Source organism: Oryctolagus cuniculus, chromosome 1 (genome assembly GCF_051225735.1).
Source record: "Oryctolagus cuniculus isolate XC-2025 breed Fujian yellow rabbit chromosome 1, ASM5122573v1, whole genome shotgun sequence".
In the NCBI taxonomy this organism is placed as follows: domain Eukaryota; kingdom Metazoa; phylum Chordata; class Mammalia; order Lagomorpha; family Leporidae; genus Oryctolagus; species Oryctolagus cuniculus.
Genome location: NC_142867.1, coordinates 189,566,271 through 189,580,439, shown reverse-complemented (window position 1 = coordinate 189,580,439; position 14,169 = coordinate 189,566,271). Strand labels below are relative to the sequence as shown.

General features: G+C 36.5%; 1 long non-coding RNA gene across 1 annotated transcript in view; it reads left to right on the top strand.

The window, feature by feature from the left end:
- LOC149128793 (uncharacterized) overlaps positions 1-4,823 on the top strand; it is a 206,332-nt gene extending 201,509 nt beyond the window's left edge. The window contains exon 4 of the long non-coding RNA XR_016213805.1: positions 4,623-4,823. This is a non-coding gene — a long non-coding RNA (uncharacterized LOC149128793). The remainder of the gene's footprint in view (positions 1-4,622) is intronic.
- The last annotated feature ends 9,346 nt before the right edge of the window (positions 4,824-14,169 follow it).

The following is a 14,169-nucleotide window of genomic DNA, read 5'->3' as shown; positions in this document are numbered from 1 at the left end:
ATATGTGACATTTAAAAAAATTTTACTCTAACCCTGAAGATATCAAGAACTGAGCAATACATACCTGGCCATTCTCCAAACTTTCCTATTCCTCCAGAAATTCTTTTGCACCTGCTATGTTTTAAGTTCTATGCTTCACACTGGATCACAAAGAAGAATTAGTAAGGCCCAAATCCAGAGAAGTTCATTTTAGTCTAGCTGGGGAAATGGATATGTCATCACATAATTAAAGTGTTGATCATATCTCATAGAAGATAGAGGAAGTACATAGCTATGGCTTCACAGTTAAGGTGGCATTTGATTTATGAAGAATGGATGGGTGTTTTACATGTGGAGAAGAAGGAGAAAGAGTGATAGTCATTGTTTGAACTCTGCCGTGTGACAAGCAGTGAATTTAGTTTTATGTAAAATAACATTTAATATTGGAGCAATATTAGAGTCTGCATTTCAAAGATGAGAAATTTCATAGATGGTCAGAGAGGTGAAGTGATTCTCTTAAGATCATGTGGGCTGTGCTGTAAGAGCTCCAAACAGAAGGCCAAATCTGCAACAAAATCAAAAGGCTCATTGTATTTGCACTATGGTATTGTGAAGAAGGGAATAGGGTTTTTAAGGCATTGCTTAACTTCAACACAGGGAAACAATAATGATCTTCAGCTGTGAAGCAGGACGAGCTTATCACTAGGTAGTGTGGCCCAGCATTGTAGCCCTTTTCCATACTGAAGAAGTGCTCTGTGATCTGGACAGCTTCAATCTTCGACTCAAAAACAACATTTACCTGTCATAATTTCCATTTTCTTAATCTCTTGCCCTGCACTATGGTCAAGGAACTAACAATTTTAGATAGGCTAATCAGTACACTAATCAGTGCAAATTTCCCAACTTAATGTTTTTATCGAGGTTGTTTTCCTAGCATAACAATTTCCAATAAAAGTAGTGTTGGTTGGGGCCAGCGCTGTGGCATAGCAGCCACCTGCAGTGCTGGCATCCCATATGGGCGCTGGTTTGAATCTCCGCAGCTCCACTTCTAATCCAGCCCTCTGCTAAGACCTGGGAAAGCAGTGGATTTTAGTACTTGGGCCCCTGTACCCACATGGTAGTTCTGGAAGAAGCCCCAGGCTCCTGGCTTCTGATAGGCCCAGCTCTGGCTGTTGTGGGGATCTGGGGAATAAACCAGCAGATGGAAGACCCCCCTCTCTTTCTTTCTGCCTCTGCCTCTCTGTAAGTCTGCCTTTCGAATAAATAAATAAATCTTAAAAATAAAGTGGTATCAGTCACATATATAACATTTTTGTCTATAGTCAATAGTTTAAAAGGTGAATTAATTTCATTATTATATTTATTTAATCCATATTTGAAATATATCAACGTGGAATCTTAATTCTTTATTTCCTACTATCTTTGAAATCTTAAACACATTTTACTCTTCTAGCATACCTCGATTTCCAGGAGCTACTTTTCTAATGCTTACTGTGTTTATCAGATGGAGCAGACTACAGGAGACAAAGAATTGCTGTGTCCAGCACAGTGGGGTGTCAGGTTAACCCAGGGTCTCATAGATGAAGGAAGCAGACTCAGATTGAAGATTTTAATGTGGGGAAACCAGGGGACACTCTGTCCACTGATAGGGTGGAGGCAGAGGCAGAGGCCCAGATGTCTGGTTACTCCAATATTTATTATCAATGGTGACATGAGCAATTAATCATAAAGAATGTGCAGTTTCATGAAAACAGGATTTTGTGATGAGGGAGTTTAAACATCGTGAAACAGGGAACAATGGGGAGTTTGGTGTTTACAGGAAGGACTTGTTTGCTTGGAAGTTAGGATTAAGAGAACAATCAAAATGTGGAGGGGTTTTGAGGGGGGCTGATTATTAACAAGGATGAACATCCCACTTGTAGTTTACTGGAGCCCACAGCATTTCCTTAACTGCCTCAGCATTGTGTGAAGTGACCTTTTCCATTGACATAACTCAAGAGATCAGCTTTGCGATCCGGCCAAACACGCCTTCAGCAGAATTCAGGCCGTGCAGTGGTCTCCGAAATCTAGGCCTTTAACAGAATTCAGGTCACGTGGTAGTCCCTGGCATATAATGAGTTACTTTAATATCGAAATATCAGTTATTATTGCAAGCTGGAGGAAGGATGTTTTGGATCTAGGGTATTTTTATTGATCTCACCTCATAGCCAGTAAGGTTTTTCTACCTTAGCTGATTTTTGGAATTACCCGGAGTGTTTAAAAATCACAGTGTCCCACTGAAGTTCTGATTTGGTTATGTAGAGTGGAGCTTAAACATCACTCTTTGCCAACCGTCTGCCAGACTGAGAATCACTGAGGTAAATCAAACCATTCTTACCCCTGCTATGATCCGTGCGGAGCAGATCATGAGCAATGGAGGAAGAGCAGGCATTTCCTCACTGCTGCCATAGTGAGGAATAAGTCATGGAAGCTTTTCTTGCAAATTTTAACTGACTTGGTTTGAAGATCTGGAATCCCCAGCGGGGATCTTATTGTTCAGTAATCCTATTCTTATCAACATTTTATCAATATGAACTTTTTTTTTTTTTCTTCATGCTATTTGTTGAACTCTTTACTTAGTATAGTGTTAATCTTATGAGTGTAATGTTAACTGAAAATAGAGCTTTGTAAAAAATGAGGATGGGAATAGGAGAGGGAGGAGGAAGAAGCGTGCTGGCAGCATGGGTGGGAGGGAGGGTAGAGTGGGAAGTATCACTATGTTCCTGAATCTATGTATAGAAATACATGAAATTTATATACCTTAAATAAAATTTTTAAAAAGATAAAAAAATAGAAATTTTCATGGATTCTTCTAATAAACTCCCTTTCTACTTAAAACCAACAAAAACAAAAATAAAAACTCAAATCTTTATTAAGAAGACTAGGTTTTAAAAAGCTCAATTAAGATTGTTCAAAATGAAAGCACATACATACACCCTGAGTTGTACTGAAAATTTAGCAGTCTATATACTTCTATAAGAACTGATTTCATTAAATTATGGAAAAAATAATGCTTTAAACCATTGCACTTCATGTGAAATAATTCAGGTCTCTGTGCTTGCATTTCTCTGCATTGTCTGTAGTTTGTGAGTTGAAAAGAACAGGAGAAAGGCAAAGTGTATGTATCTTTTGCCTGTGCCACAGGCCTGATCCTTTGTCGGCTATAATAGAGCATAAAAATGCATGAATGTCTTCTACTCTATCCTTAGCTAATGTCCCATTTATATCTAATGTTATAGATGCCATTGTAAATTACTCTTAAATTAAGAATTGCAATCTCTCAATAACAGGGTCAAGTTAATAACTCGATTTTAAAAGGAAGACATCAAGCCTTTCTAATGTTGAAGCAAATACCATCCAAATGAGTAGACCAATATGACTTTCAGTCTTCATTAATACAGTAAAATTATTAGCACCTGGTTACCCAGAGAATATCTAACACTGGCATGCAATTGCTTTTTTATGATTATTACAATAGTGATTTATTCCTTTTTAACTCCTAACCATTCTCTTTGGAGAGTACTTTCTTCTAATGTGTATAGAGAAGCCTTAGGCTCATGACAACAATATTTACTACTCTCAATATTAGGATATTCTCCATTTTGTACCCATTTACAACATTCATAAAACATCTGCCAAAATGCTGAAATCAGCTTTAAGAAAGCAAAATAATGTTGCCCTGTGAAATAAGGAGGTTTGAGAGCCTAGGATTTGGAAGGCTACAATTACTTCAATTCTGCCATTGTAATCTGTATCTTTAGCCGTGGGATGCATGGTGAGCCATGGAATGAAACACTGATGCCCATATAATGTCCCCTAGAGATGAAGCTGTTGTGCTAAATGTAAGCCAGGCCAAAATTTGTGTCTGTGTGCATGTGTGCACATGCATACACATGCACACACACAATTACATGAATATCTATTCCAGAAGCAGAATTGGAAAATGCTTTAAAGAGAAATTCTGAATTAAAAACTTCACAACCCCTGATCATTGTTTTAATGGTGAAGCAATATGTCATCAGTGATAGCCTTTATTTTGCATCTTAATGATATTTGATGGTGGTTGTCATATCCCCAGTTGTGAAATTAACAATCAAGGCTTTAAGAAAATAGCTAACTTGCCTAAACTCACAGAGAACCAAACATAGAAACATGCTGTGATAAATAGTCCATAGTCTATAATATCAAGATGCAGCCAATCAGTTTGGGGACAATCTAATATAGCAAGAAACCAGTGAGATGCTTTGAGTCAATCCCCAAGAGTTTCATTAAAATTAGATGAATCAGAGCAGTATGGCTGCAGTATGGCTGCTAATCTTGTGCTCAACCAAACTGTATGCGGACAGCCTGAGTCTGCAGATTTGGGATGAGAAAAAATCTAAATACAGTCTCTTAGATATTTAACGTACAAGCTGATCTGCACATTTTAAAATGGGCTTCAGTTAGATTAGCAGAACACATTTTACCAAGAGCTTCTTGATTCCTGTCATATACACATTTAAAGAAATCTGCAATCATTTTTTAAAAAATGGTTTATTTACTTATTTATTTATTTGAAAGGCAGTGTGACACAGAGAGAGATAAATTCATCTTTCATTTGCTAGTTCATCCCCCAGATGCGTGGAACGGGTGATGCTGAGCCAGGTCAAAGTCAGAAGCCAGGACCTCCATCCGGGTTCCCCATATGGATGGTAGGAACTCAGGCACCTGAGCCATCATCTGCTGACTGTCAGGGTGTGCACCAACAAGAAGCTGGATCAGAAGCAAAGACAGGACTTGATCCCAGACACTCTGACATGGGACACTGGCATGGCAAGTAAGTAGTGGTCTAACCAACAGAATCAGCTCTGTCACAATACCACCCCCTAGTTTTTGTTTTTGTTTGTTTGTTTGTTTGCTTTTTAAATATCTCAACAGGACTGTTGATATAGATAATTTACAAAATTTCAGTCAGATTCTTTGGTTTGTTTCTTCTATTGAGGTATGCCTGAGTCCATCAAAGGTGAAACAACTCTAAAATGTTTCGCCCTGGTTGAATACTTGTTACCCATGTTTTCTGGCATAGACTTTATCAAGTCTCTTTGAACTAATTTTCTCTCAGCTAAAAACTAAATCACTGGTGCTATAATCTTAAAAAAACTTTTTTTTTTCTGGTTGCCGTGAATATCTATTTGAAAATGCAGCAATGTGCAAAGGAAACATCCTTATCAGAAAGGATAATGGAAGGCTTCATTATAAATCATTTCATGGGTGACAAACAGAGTTCAGCTTTACTAAGAATAGGGGGAACTGAAGTAGTGCTTAGCAAAGAGCACCTAAGGTACATGGAATACTTGACAAATTATAAATATCTATTGTTTAGTCATCAAGTACCCAAACTCCTAGATTTTAAACTTGTCTGAGGTAGTGCCTAGAACTAAATTTAACCTAGGTCTGCAGATATGTTTATTGTTTACTTACATTCTTAAAAGTGAATATAAATGTAATACAAGGCAAATCTCACAATGGAAAACTACAAGTGTCTTTGAAGTCAAATTTGCAAAACAAATTTCATTTTACCAATATTTCATCAGTTACAACTCATTTCAAGGGAACGGCACTCCATCTACATTAATTTTACTGAAAAGTGATCATGTTTTCAATTTGTCAAACAATCTTTATACTAATGTTGTGGAAACAGATTGATTTCTTGTTTCTACATCTAATTTAGAGTTAATCATCACTGGAATATGAAAGAGACAAAGACAGCGATTCTGAGAAAAAATAACATTTTTGATTACCTGTGATTAATATTTTCAGGTAATTATCTCCATGTAGCTAATGAAGGATCTGATACACACTGAAATAAAAATACCCATATAAAATTTCCAAATTATGGAGGGTAGTAGAATCAGGATTTGTCTAGAGTGAGCATTCTGGTTAAACATGAGCCACATAAGTCTACTGAAGTTGAACTTCTAGAACTATATTTATTTTTGACTCATTTAACTTAAAGCAACATTTACTGGGCAAATATTTTGTACAAAGTACTATGTCTTTGTAGTTTACAGTTGTGAAGGCAGTGAGAGAATTACAGAAAGAACTTGTGATATACATATGTATGAATATATATATATATGTGTACACATGTAATATTCAAGGGAATACTTCCTGTCCCTGCTGCAGTTTGTATTAGGCTGAGCTTTGTTGTATCTCCACAGTGCACCCATGCAAGCCAGGTGAGTTTCAGGGGTGGGGAACATCTGGCCTGTAGGCCATAGAAGGCCCATGAAATCATTTTGTCTGGTACTATCAAGGCAACTGAAAGCAGTACTCAAAATTCAATAAATTTAAACCAGACAAATTTTTAAGTTGATAGTTTTATATGGCCCATGAATGATGTTATAAATGTTCACACAGCCTTTGGCAGATGAAAGTTTCCCCACCTCTGAAAGTTCTGCTGCAAATCACCAGAAATCTCCGAGGCTGAACTCATTAAAGTTTATTTCTTGTCCATTCCACACATCTGTCATGGGTATTCTGAGAGCTCTGCATCACTTCACTTCAGGACCAGGTTTCCAAATTAGCCACACCCACTTAGGGTGGAAAGGAGAAACAAAGAGCATCATGCATTTCATTCTGGTTCCTAACTGTTGTATCCAGTAATTACTCAATACATCTATTCCATCGTATTGGTCAAAACATGTCACATAGCCACAAACTAACTTTTATGAAGCAGGATATTGAACCTATTATGTGCTTAGGAGGAGAGACCAAAGTATTTTTAACAATACTGACTGTAGTAGCATTCTGTTTTTCCAGTGGTATAGGAATTAGCAGCTTTACATTAAGGATATTTTAAATATTTAAAGTAGAAATTCCATGAGTTCATGTTTTTATTGTATCTTCAATACCTGTTGTGTTTGATATATACAAAATTTGTTGAATGAGTGGAATTATCTATTTTATTTGCAAATCCATAATAGCCAGAGTTTTAGAGTGCATGATCACTTAAATAATTTAGGAAATTCTCTAGTTTGGGGCATAAAATCACAAGAAAAACAACAAAATAAAAAACACTGGACAATTCCCACAAACACTGCCACAGGGATATTTCAACCAAAAAAAAAAAAATCAACTAAAATTTCTGTTATACAGAGCCTGAGTTTAACCTCACAAAACGATTGGAAAATCTCCACTCATCTTTCATTCCTTCTTGTCTAACCTGGGTGCACCATTCACATAGGAAGAGAACCATCCAGAGGGCATTTTCATCAATTACAGAGTGCTCTAACAACATTCTATCTTAGAAAACCTCATAGCTTTCTCAAGTGTGAATTCTTTCCGTGTTTCATCTTGATACGAAACACAGATCAGTATAGCCCATATCAGCAGTGTTACTTGGCATGAAACCACTTTCTATCTCATCTTTATCCTACAAAAGAATCTCATTGTTGTGTGAATTTTAGAATTTAGTTTACCACTTGTCAAGCCTCAGTTCTTTAAGACAGCATACAGGGTAGGTTTACAATCTCTTCAATATTTTAAAAATGTGGTGCATTTACTTGAGGTAAAGCTAATAAGAAAGTCAAATTATTTTGCTTTAAGCTAGAATTATATTAACAAATCTTATAAACTTAGTTATTCAGAAGCTTCAATTAGAAACTTTAAGTATGATTAAACAAGTGGTTTATAAACATTTATTTATATGTGCTTCAGAAATAAATGCTTTTAAAAACTGGGAAGGGTGAGAATTTTATGTGTAGTAGTAATGTTACACAGAGGCGGCTTGTAATGTTTTCCCAGAGACAAGGATGCTTGCCAGGTAAGACATGGGATGCTTTATGCTGAATGTCCCATTTGGAGGTGCTTCTCCAACATTGTCACCCTCTAGGCATTTTTGTTGAGTGGGCAATGAGCTGGAAAACTCAATATTTTTGACTATAGTTAATTAAAGAGGTAGTGGGGGGAAAAAAGAGGGAAGAAGAGGAAGGTGAAAACAAGGAAGAAGGAATGACCTTATAGAATAACCTCCTATAAACAATGAACATCCCTAGAGTAGCACAGTGGAAGCAATGTCGGCCAATCTTAGGAAGAATTAATGTTTTGTAGACAGTTTCTACACTGAATTTTTCCTCACCTTCAAGCCTATTCCCATTATGGTAATCTCTTATGCAACATTCAGTTTAGTTGCAACTGATTCTTCTATAGATTTAAATATATTCAAAGCCTCTGAAAATAAATAAAGAAAAGGATGAAAAATCAAAAGTATTAACACTCCCCTCTTCCCTTCAAACAATTACTTTCGCTTTTTTAAAAATGAATATGGCATTGTCTTATGAGTTTTACTAGCAATAGCTGTGGGTCCTCAATTTTCTTATGCAGTTTGGATTTTTGTATTAGCCAAGTTTCAGATAATTTTAAAATAAAAAGGCTGGTGTTGTGGTGTGGTGGACAAAGCTACTACCTGTGAAATGGACGTCCAGTATGGGTGCCATCATAGCTGCTCCACCTCCAATCCAGCTCCCTGCTGATGGCCTGGGAAGGGCAGCAGAAGGTGGCCCAAGTGTTTGGGCCCCTGTCACCCATTTGGAAAATGTAGATGAATCTCCTGGCTCCAGCCTGGTCCAGCTCTGGCTGTTGCAGCTATCTGGCGAGTGAACCAGCAGATAGAGGATCTCTCTCTCTGTCTCTGTCTCTCTCTCTCTCTCTCTCTGGCTTTTGAATAAATAACTTTAAAAAATAGCCAATTATTGTTAACATTTGGCGTATTCATTATTTGCCAGATACAGTACTTTCAAAACCCTCATTTAGGAAATTGAGGTTAAGTCACATTAAGAATATTCAGCTACTTCATGTTGACCTTGGACTAGAAACTTGGTGGTCTGATTCCAGAGTGTACTAAGCAACTAAAATTTCTGAGATATTTGATTTTGTATTGTTCCAAAGGTCTTTGAGAATGCTAGGGCTCAAACTTTGGAGTTTTGGTCTTTCTTTTTCTTTTCTTTCATTTGTTTTTAACCCTTAAACACCCCTCTGAGTAAATTAACACATGCATTTTACATAATTCCTTTCTACATGAACCATGAGGCTTTCAAGTAGTCCTCATATGAATCAAGATTTTCAAGACAACACAAACTCAGTCTTTGTTAGCAGAAGCATGCTTATCTTTTTCTATAGTCTATCTTTAAAGGAACCATAGTATTGCCTCATAAAATTCCTACTTACAAGCACAAAATAATTCAGAGTACACTGTATTTTGAGAGTAGCTTGGATGAATACAAGGGTACTTCAAAATTTTGTGGAGGATGGAATTAAAAGATAATTGGTGCAAAAATAATTTTTGAAATCCATATATGTGAGAGATCTTTGAGAGGTTCAGAAAAAGTATGTTTTGTGAAAAAACATTTAAAAGTTTATGAAACTTATGTTTTAAATTCTGTTTCCCATGAACTTATTGAAGTACTCTCATGTATTCAGCAAACTAGCCACACTCTTCATAACTTAGCTTTTTAAGGCTTGCATTTATCCTATTGTTTTCTTTAATCTGGATCAAATTTTTCTTATATACTATGGTTAAACAATGGTACTTGTTCATAATATTGATCAAATGTAATGACTAGTAATTTTTAGGAACTGTTTAAAATCATTGCTTTTATTTCTTGGAATACAAAGAAGTTAATTGCTTGACCAACTGGTCTGACTATCCAAATTAAATATTAAAAAAATTCTTCCTTTACTTGCAACCTTAAATTCAAGGGCAAAACCTTCAAAACTCATTAAATTTAAGTAACTGACAGTTTACAAGTCATCAAGAATAAACTTGAATGATCATTCACTGCCCATGATATAATATGCATCACATGTAATTCAAAAGACAAATAAATTTTTAATTGTTAATCTTTTCCTGTTCTTTTTGAATGAAAAATTTCTTGGTCTTTTAAAAAATGATTATTTGCCTACATGGCATTTAGAATTGGAAAATAGCAAAATAAAACCTAGTCCTTGACTGTTATCTATTTTTTCATGTAGTGTGAGTTTATGGAAATACATATCATGATGAAACTATGAGTGGATTTTGAACTTTTTTGCATAAAACTAAGCTTATCTTTTAATTCAATTTCCATGAACTTTTTGAAGTACCTCCATATTTTTCGAGTACCTGCAGCATTGGTGTTTAACACAGTGGTCAAGAGCCTGGGATCCAGATTAACAGAGACAAGTAAGATATCAATCCGATAGGATCTTGGGCCCTTAGCTCATGTTTCCTGAGAGTCACTCTCTCAACTTACTAGGTGGGTGTAATATTGGGACTTAGTTAGCATAGTTTGGAGAATTATATGAGATAATACACAAGAAGACCTTATTAGAGACTTATAGCAAAATGGAAACATATAATAAAATGTAGCCATTTAAGTTGTTGTCTAGAACATATGACATAATTAATACTCATATGAGAAAGATGTTACACCCCCAGCAAAAAGTATGTGTAGTTATGAAATAATATTTGGAAAGAGAAAATACCATTTCTGTGTAAGAATTGACATTACTCCATCATGTAAACAAGTAATTCTGCTAACTACATAGGTATTAAGTAACTGGCCAGGAATCCTTTGGATTTTAATTAATAAAACTAAAAGGAGTATTTAGATAATTATTTCATTCAAGTTCTCAAGCTTGTAAAATAATTTCAGAAAACTCTTTATCTTTCTCTCCCTCTCTGTGTATATACCTCCACACATGTACATACACACACACATCCAATACAACATTTAAAATATACATATATATGTGTTTACATACATGTATAAAGTATATTAATGTGGAGGACTATACTGATTCTCTTCAAGTTTCCTGAGGTCTTGTTCATATTTAAATATTTTTGTCTCCACTTCACTTTGTTGGACCTATGCAACACAAGCCTTCTCTTGAGGCAGAGACAGGAATGAATTATAACAGAGTCTGGCACCTGAAATGCAGTTGAATAGTCAATGCAGTTTAATCATGTAGGGTATGCTGTGATTTATCTGCATCACACTTAATCATCAGAACCTTTCTATAAACCAGCACTATAGTTAAGGCCAAGTTTTCATACTTTTGACAGGTTCTACAGAGACCATTAGTGTCTTCAAAATGGCATTTGGGACAGTAAAAGCAGCTATACTTTACTGAACATACTTCCTACTTAGTTGCTGTGTCAAATGCATTATCTCTATGATCTTTCCAGTAGTTCTGTGATGTACATATTTGCATTATCCCTTCCTCAATGTTCTAGGTTGTGAGGATTACTTTTGTGACTTATACAAGTCTCGTCTACAGCAACTGGTGAAGGTGGAACTGACAATTCTAAATTAAACAATCAATTCACCAGGTATTCTGTGAAGAAACACTAGGAAAAACTCACATATATATGCATGTATGTATATATTTACATAGGATGGAAGAGTTTTATTTAAGATTTATTTTATTTTATTTGAAAGTCAGAGTTACAGAGAGGCAGAGGCAGAGAGAGAGGAGAGAAAGAGAAAGTCTTTCATCCACTGGTTCACTCCCCAGATGGCTGCAATGGCTGGAGCTGTGCCGATCTGAAGCCAGGAGCCAGGAGCTTCCTCCAGGTCTCCCATGTGGGTGCAGGGGCCACTGCTTTTCTAGGCCAAAGCAGAGAGCTGGATAGGAAGAGGAGCAACCAGGACTTGAACCGGTGCCCACAATGTGTGCTGGTACTGCAGGCGGTGGCCTTGCCCACTATGCCACAGTGTGAGAAGTTTTTTTTTTTTTTATTTATTTATTTATTTATATTACATTATAATCTAGATTGCTGTGTTTTGAGAGATAAACTTTCATCATGGAATGCCTTTTTTTTTAAAGATTTTTATTTATTTAATTGAAAGGTAGAGTTACAGACAGACAGAGGGAGAGACAGAAAGGTTTTCCATCCACTGGTTTACTCCCTAAATAGCTGCGATGAATGGAGCTGGGTGGAAGTGGAGCCAAGAGCCAGGAGCTGCCTCCAGGTGTGGGTACAGGGGCCCAAGAACTTGGGCCACCTTCTACTGCTTTCCCAAAAACAGAGCTGGATCAGAAAAGGAGATGCTGGGACATGAACTGGCACCAGTATTGGGTGCTGGCATTGCAGGTAGAGGCTTTACCACACAGGACCCTATGGGTTGGGTTTTGAGATTCTACCTTAATATATTTTTACCAATGTTCAAATCACAATCCACTGAGATTTTGTTAATAAAAGGAAACTAACCCTTCAGCTACATGTAGCTAATTGTGACTTTGCTAGTAAGTGCAATTCTGTTGGACCATTGACGTTATCTAACAAAGTGTATCCAGTAGTTATGTTCTGTTTATTTTCAAACATTCGTCAGTTTTCTAGTACTTATGTTTCCCTTGAGGGACAACCTGATGTAACAGGAAGCCATGTGCTCTACAACAATTTAATCTGAGTTTGAGCACCTGATAGTTCTATTAACTTGAGTTAAGTGTTCAGCTTGTTTTTGCTCCAATTGTATCATATTTTAAGATAGAATAAAAGTGCATATCTTAGTGGGTTATTTTAAATGTAAAGCTGAGAATGCAGATGAAACATTAAGCAATATATATGGGACCTAATGTACTCAAAAAGTGAAAGATACTGTTATAACCTTGAACTACTTAAAAGATACTTTGTATCATGTGGATAATAATGTCAATTTGCAAGGAATTTTTGGTAATGATTAAATATCAATAATATATGTAGAGATCCTAGCACCTGGTAGAATCAATAGTGGGCTCCCTCTTCTTCAGTTAATTCATATTAAAAAATTCCAGTCATCTATATTTTCTTTTCCTTATGGGTGTGTGTGTGTCTCTTTATTGTTCACCATAATATGCTTGGCTTATATGAAACTTGCAGTTTCCAGTTTTACCTTTAATAGTAAGGGAAGAGAAAAGCCCACACCAAATGCAATCTCAATGGAGAAAAAATAAGCTACTTTTTCAGGCAAAGAGATGATAAACCTAAAATGTAGGTTCCTTTTCAATATTTCAGGAAAACATTTTACATATAGTTCTGGGAATGTAGCCAAAATGAGAAAGCCAAGAGTTATATCCAACAGATATTATGAGAGGGTAAGAGGAGTCACAGATATCCAATTACTTCTATAATAAAAGTATAACATCCTATACCTTTCTACCCACATCTTTGTTTTAGAAGGAAAGGCAAGGGGTAGAGGTCATGGAGTAAATCTTTAAAGCTTATTTGAAAAGCTTATCTTTTTTTTTTCTTGCTCTCTTCTGTTTTATAATGTGGATTTAAGCTCAAATGTAGTAAGAGCCCCAACACAGACAATTATTCTTAGACATTTTCTGGAAGCAGATTTTAAAAAGTGTATCCATTCATTCAACACATTTTTTAAAAGGATTTATTTATTTGGAAGTCAGAGGTATAAGGGAGAGTGAGAGTAAGAGTGAGTGAGAAATTGATCTGCTGATTCACTTTCCAAATGGCTGCAGCAACCAGGGGTAGCCAGGGCAAAGCCAGGAACCTTCAACTCCATCCAGGTCTCCCATGTGGGTGGCAGGTGCTCAACCAGTTGCCCCATTTTAGGTTGTTGTTTTCCCAGGTGTATTAGCATAAAGCTGGATCAGAAATAGTTCATCCAGGACTTGAACTGGTACCCATATGTGATGCCAGTGTTGCAGGCAGTGGCTTAACCTGCAGAGCCACAGTGCTGGCCCTCAATACAGTGTTTTTGAGTACCAACTATATTCTAGCCAGTGTGATAGATGCTAAGTATCGATTCAAGGAATTGGAGGAACCTTTCCACATGCTCACATGTTGAATCTACCAGCATATGTGCATCTGTACCCAAACACTCTTTCTTCCTCACACAGGAACTCTTCCAGTTACTTAGCCTGGCCCACTCCTCTGGAATAGCATGTTCTATCCTCTCTCCTGCTTAAGGATTTCTCTGTGGTTGTCCCCCTCCTTTCTGTATCATCAATTTCTCATCTTTCTGTAAATATGCTAATCCCATTTTAAAAAGTGGGATTAGCATATAATACATTCCCAGGGTTTTACAGCCCTATTTACTGGAGCCCCATTTCTCTAATCCCTTTTGTGATGAATTTCCACTTCCTTCCTTTCTGAACTTTCTTGAAGCCACTCCATTTGAGCATTCATCT